The sequence below is a fragment of the Trichechus manatus genome, unplaced genomic scaffold, assembly GCF_000243295.1.
Source record: "Trichechus manatus latirostris isolate Lorelei unplaced genomic scaffold, TriManLat1.0 scaffold00030, whole genome shotgun sequence".
Lineage (NCBI taxonomy): Eukaryota > Metazoa > Chordata > Mammalia > Sirenia > Trichechidae > Trichechus > Trichechus manatus.
In genome coordinates this window covers 16,131,693-16,137,782 of record NW_004443966.1, presented here as the reverse complement: position 1 = coordinate 16,137,782, position 6,090 = coordinate 16,131,693, and the positions used below count along the sequence as shown (strand labels likewise).

At 51.5% G+C, this 6,090-nt stretch overlaps 1 long non-coding RNA gene across 1 annotated transcript; it reads right to left on the bottom strand.

Annotated features, from left to right (window-relative positions):
- Window positions 1-3,366: 3,366 nt before the first annotated feature.
- Window positions 3,367-4,228, bottom strand: LOC111820225 (uncharacterized). The gene is made up of 3 exons (XR_002823760.1): window positions 4,197-4,228; window positions 3,479-3,558; window positions 3,367-3,388 (listed from the first exon to the last, which is right to left on the bottom strand). It is a non-coding gene; the product is annotated as an uncharacterized LOC111820225 (long non-coding RNA).
- Between the last annotated feature and the right edge of the window lie 1,862 nt (window positions 4,229-6,090).

Here is a 6,090-nt window from a genome sequence, read left to right as displayed (position 1 = left end):
CTGTTTTGGCATCCGAGGCCAAACTAGAGCTGTTGTTTCCGGGGACTGGGGCTCTAGGGGAGTAGCCAGCAGCTGGAAAGCAAAGGAGCTGATACCTTGTTAGGGATGGAAGGTGTTCGCCTCCTGCCAGGAATTCTTTTGCAGCCAAATAGTGGATGCTCCCCTTCAACCTCAGGGCTCTGAAGCTTGAATTTGGTTCCCAAATCTAAGCCCTCAGAACAGAGATATGGGATCCACTGAGTCCCCCAAGGTGGAAGATACCTGGTCAAGCTCTGTAGCCCCTGGGCCCCTCAGATGCTCGCATGCACTGGTGGGTGACCCCATCTGAGCTGCTCACCTCTGCCACGGTTCACATCACACATCTTTGTGACCCCAGGGAGCTGTCGGTGAGCCCCTTAGGAAAGAACACTAGGCTGGGAGTGGGGGACAGGACTGACTTGTTGGGTGACACTGAGCAGCTCACAGACACTCTTAAGGCTCCTTGTCTTTGTTTGCACAGTGAGAGGTGCACGAGATGTTCCCCAAGGAACATTCTGGAACTTGTGTCTGCCTTAGCTCTACCCCTCCTCCCCACCCAGGGCAACTCACCAAGGTTCAGGGGATGCTGTAGGTAAAGCAGACGTTTGGGCCCAGAGCTTTGCTTGCACCAGGCGGAGTGGGCAGCTGAATGAAGGCAGTTGAGAGGCTGCTTGCCCCACCAAAGCTCCCTTCATTACTGTCACAAAACCCCATTGAGAACCCTTATTTGGCTTCTAGAGAATTTCTCCCCCATTAACACGCCCATAGAAAGAAGTAATGCTTAAGCTGCTGCCACTGACATTGGGAGTACACCCTCTCCTTGCTTATTGACATAGTTAGGTTCCAAAGACCAGGCTGTTATGTGAAATTGGTATTATGTGAAAATGGAGGATGACCACATCCGATCACAAAATGGAGGATAACTACAGCATTACATAACTGCCAAACCACTGAGAATCACGGCCTAGCCAAACGGACACATAACCTTAACCATCACAGCCAGCGGTACTCTCGCCTTATACCTCGATGATGTTCGTTACTGCCAGACATATGTTATTAATGCACAAAATAGTAAGATAGTACATTTTTTACTTGTCGTAAATGCGAAATGTTGGATAATGAGATAGTTTATAGGTGAGGAGAAGGTGTACTTAAGAGGTCAGGGCCCCAGGACAGGGTGGCATTTATGGGAGTAAGCCTGGCTACTAACCAAAAGGTTGGCGGTTCGAATCCACCCAGTGGCAACACACAAGAAAGGCCTGGCAATCTGCTTCCATAAAGATTATAGCCAGGACAATCCTATGGTGTGGTTCTACTTTGTAACACGTGAGTTGCCATGAGTTGGAAGAGACTCAATGGCATCTAACAACAACAAGAAGGGGGGCTTTGGGGAGAGGAGGCTACTTCAAAGGCAAGTTTCTCTTCTTTTGATCTTAGTGTCTTACTTCGTGCACAGAGCTTTACTGATTACTAAATTCTTGCACAGACATGGCTCTACTTGGGACTCACGGTGACTACAAGAGGGACATAAAGCTCCTTGCCCCATGTCACAGATGGGGACACTGAGGCTCATGGTGACCAAACTCATCAGAGCCCAGGCCTGTGGCTGCAAAGGTGACACAGAAGGGTGCGGGGGCCCCAGGGGGCTTGGGATAATTCAGGGGAAGTCTGGCAGGTTCTGGCAGCCACGTGGTCCCCTCAGAGCCAGCCCCCATCCCCAGTTGCTCTTCCTGCCCTGGGCTCAGGGCTCCAGGGGCTTTGATGCTGGGGGAAAGAAGCCTGAGAGCTGTCGGCGGGGGCCAGTGGCGGGGTTTTAGAAACAGAAGGATCTCCAAAGCTCGGCACAGTCAACCCCACTGTTTACAGCAGAAACAGCTGAGGTCCAGAGGGGTAAAGGCCCTGAGCAGGTCACCAGCAAGTTGGGGACCTGGTGGAAATTGAGCTGGGTCCCCTGTTTTTTCCACAGCCTGCCCAAGAGTGGCTGGACTCATCTCTTGCCTGCGAACTCTGCTGTAGATATCGGCTGCTGCCTTTCTAACCCCCACCCACACTTAAATTAAAAAGAAACAGTTGCTATTGAGTCAACTCCAACTCAAGGGGCCCCTATGTATGTCCGAGTAGAACTGTGCTCCATAGGGCTTTCAATGGCTGATTTTTCAGAAGTTGATTGCCAGGCCTTTCTTCCAAGGCACCTTTGGGTGGACTCAAGCCTCTAACCTTTTGGTTAGTAGCCGAGCTCTTAACTGTTTGTACCACCCAGGGACCCCGCTTAAGTAAAACCTTTCTCTTCTACACTCTTCCTCAGGCTTCCGCGTTTGTGCCCCTCCCCCTCTCTCTTCACTGCCCTCCCACTTCATTGCCTGTTTCATCCTTCATTTATTCGTTCATTCAAGTGTTTATGGGGCATCTCCTTGTGCCAAGCTCTGTGCTGGGCAAAGTAGACCTGGTGCCTGCACACTCTAGAAAAGGGCGAGAGACCTCAAATGGACAATCTCACCAACGTAGAATGACAGGCGCGCCAAGGAGGGAAGGGACAGGGTGTGAGGAACGTGTATGACTGGGCCCGGGCTGGGGAATCAGGGACCTTCCCACAGGACGTGACTTTATTCTAACCACCTCCTTTACACTGCCAGCTCCCTGTGGACAGGAATCTATTCCTCTGGTGTCCTCCTCAGCAAAGAAAATAGCCGGGCCCGTGGAAGACAGCGAGGGGAAGTGGAACGACACATCTTCTGGACTCTGATAGGCCTGCTGCCAGGAAACTTTGGGCAAGTTCATTAATCTCCCTGAGGCTCAGTGTCCTCATCTGTAAACTGATAATGAAACAGCTACCCTGAGGGATTAAAAGTGGTAAGAAATACAGAGGAATCTTACTCCCCTTTGACTTGACACTGTGAGAATCTCTGTCTTAAGATTTCTGTTATTTCTAGCTTGTTCCTTTTTTTGCCTTGTGACTTAAAAATGCAAATGAATGACAGAAGGACTGATAGGAGCGGTTGTTATTGCTGGAAAGAACGCTGGCTTTGGAATCAGAAGACCTGGGCTCAAGTGCTGCTCTACCCCATGTAGCAGGGTAGACTTGGGCAGGTTGCTCTCTGGGCCTTACTTTCTTCACCTGTAAAATGGGTCTTTTTATCTTCCAGGCAATGGAGGCGGCAGATGCCAGCCCCTATCACTACTGAGCACTGAGATCTCTTCAGAAGGTCCTTCTGTCAGAGGAAAATGCTGGGCAGACTGGACGGTAGACGGAGGGTGTGGCACGTGCATGGGTGGGAGGGCGGCCAGGGCAGCCTGCTGTCGGAGCCCAGTCTGGCACCCCAGCTCCGGGTATCAGCCATAGTGAGGTCTGCGGCTCCTTTGGTGTGGGCTTCTATTGGAATAAACAAACGGGCTTGGATGGAGGGGCGGGTGCAGAGAGGGAGAGCCCAGTTGGTTTCCAGATGCAGGCACAGCTCCCTACCGCAGGAGGGGACCCAGGGGGACTCATTAGCGGCTCTGCCTCCACCGCTCCCTGCTCCGATCCAGGGAGCGCTGTCCTTCCTGCGGGGCCATCAGATATTCAAAGCAGAGTATGGTGGGGCTGTCGAAGGAAGGAAAGCAACCCCTCCCTCCTGGCGTCCAGGCCAACCCTTATGAGAATGATATGGGTGCCAGGAGGCCCCGGAGGCCCCCACCATCCCACCCTCACCCCTTCTTCTTCTAGACACCACCCTTCTTGCTTATGAGCTTTTTCTTCTTTGTCCTTTTTCCCTGTGTTTCCTGCCCTCTTCCCATCTCTACGGCCCCGTTTCCCTTCATTCATTCAGCACCCCTTAACCGACTGCCTCCTCCTTACTCGGCCCAGGGTCTGGGCAGACTCCCATGACAGCCGGTGAAGTGGTTTGCAAGAGCTGGCTTTTTTCAAATGAAAATTTGTGGAGCCCCAATATATAAAACAGGCCTTGTCCTCCGGGCCCCATGGACACTGAGGTGTCCCTAAACAATGCAGTTAGACATCCACAGCTCTAGTCCAGCTGGGGAATCTACAAAGGAGAACCAGGTCCGGAGTGGAGAGGGCATTTGGCCAACGTCACCTAGGGCACTAGTAACAGAGCTGGGACTGGAGCCCGCTGGCCACGACCCCCAGTTTAAGGTCTCACTTCCCAGATGACATAACTCACTTTCCACGTGAGCTGTACCTTCTTGTCCAAGTCCCTCTCGGCCTCTGAGCAGAGAACCAGATCTTTCTTCCAGCACACCAGGATCGTGCAGAGACATTTCGTGTGCGCCCCAAGATGCTTTCCGAAGATGAGTTGAGTTAGGGCACGATGCAGGCTGCAGGGGACATTGGGGTGAAAGGGACATTGAGGACGGGGCAGCTGTGAAGAAGGAAGAAGCCCCTGGAGGGAGCACTGGCAGCAAGTGGGGTGTTGGGGAAGGAAGAGGAGGGTCAGCTCAACTCTTCGCCCTGGATCAGAAGAGCTTATGAGAAATAATAATGCCATACAGATGTTGCCCGTGTGCCACACCTCAGGCGTGTTCATTACGATGCAGCCCATTGGACAACTTGAAGAGGCAGTTTCATTGTACCCATTTTGCTGAAAAGGAAACAGGCTTAGAGGGGTTAAGTGACTTGCTCAAGGTTACATGGTAAGTGAGTGGCAGAGCTGGGATCTGGAATCAGTCTGGCTCCAGAACCGGGCCCAACCACCCCATTGGAACAGGGTTGGGTGACTCTGAATTGCTTATGCGTGAGGGGTGGTAAAGGCAGGGGAGCCTTTAGCTCTTGAAGAAGCAGCAGGTAATATGGTTTCTTCTCCTCTCATTGCTTGGCCACCTCCTCCTCCCTTAGACACCGCCCATCCAGGAGTAGTCCTGGTTGTCCCTCAAGGCATGATGACTCCGATTGGCGTGTCCTGGCCAGTTGAAGCCACTTCAGGCCTCATCCCTGGGTGATGCCAATGGTTAAGTGCTGGATAACTAACTGAAAGTTTGGCAGTTTGAGCCCACCCAGAGATGCTGTGGAAGAAAGGCCTGGCAATCTGCTTCCAAAAGGTCACAGCCATAAAAACCCTGTGGAGCAATTCTACTCTAACACACATGGTGTTGCTTTGAGTCCGAATGAACTCAACTGCAACCGGTTTGGTTTTTTGGTTTGTTTGCCTGCAGCCTTGAGACAAGGAACCATTTCTTGCAAGTTTCTGAAAGAGGTTGTTTGTGTGATCTCAGAAACCATGTCTATGTCGGCAGGTCTATGAAATTCAGGGCTCCATGACACACACTGTCAAGATGTTTGGCCTGGCTAAATGGTCACAAGGGTACTTACAGCAGGCTGCTCTTGTCTCTGACATCTGGGGACTCTCCAAACATTGAGTCCTCTCCTTGAAATCATGGGCTGGTCCCCTCCATCCCCTGATACAACTGCTCTGTGCATTTGGCTTGTCATATCCTGGATGCTCCTAGAAGTACATTCAAATGTGAGCCCCATTGTAAGAAAATTCAAGATCGTTTCACCTCTCACCCCTTGGCATCAGTGAAGAAAAGGGGCCTCCTCTTCTCCTTCCTCAGGCCCTGACACCAGTGGGCACCAGGGACCACCTGGTTTTCCTACCCACATGCCCACCTGAGAGTAGCAGCAAATGCTTTCCTCCCGGCTGGGCTCTTGTAGCCCAGGAAGTTGGAGATGGTGGGGGGAGGGGAGAATTTCCTCATTTCATGAAACAGTAAACAATTGTACGGAGCAGGCAGGGCTTACCTAGTGACATGGGTTGAACTGTCCCCCCAAAATGTCTGTCAACTTGGCTAGCTCATGATTCCCAGTGTTGTGTGATTGTCTACCATTTTGTCATGTGATGTGATTTCCCTGTGTGCTGTAGATTCAATCATTATGATGTAATAAGATGGATTAGTGGCACTTATACTGATGAGGTATGCAAGATTGGATAGTGTCTTAAGCCAATCTCTTTTGAGATATAAAAGAGAGAACAAGCAGAGATGTGTGGGAGCCCCATACCACCAAGAAAGCAGTGCCGGGAGTAGAGCATGTCCTTTGGACCTGAGGTTCCTGCGCAGAAAAGTTCCCAGACCAAAGGA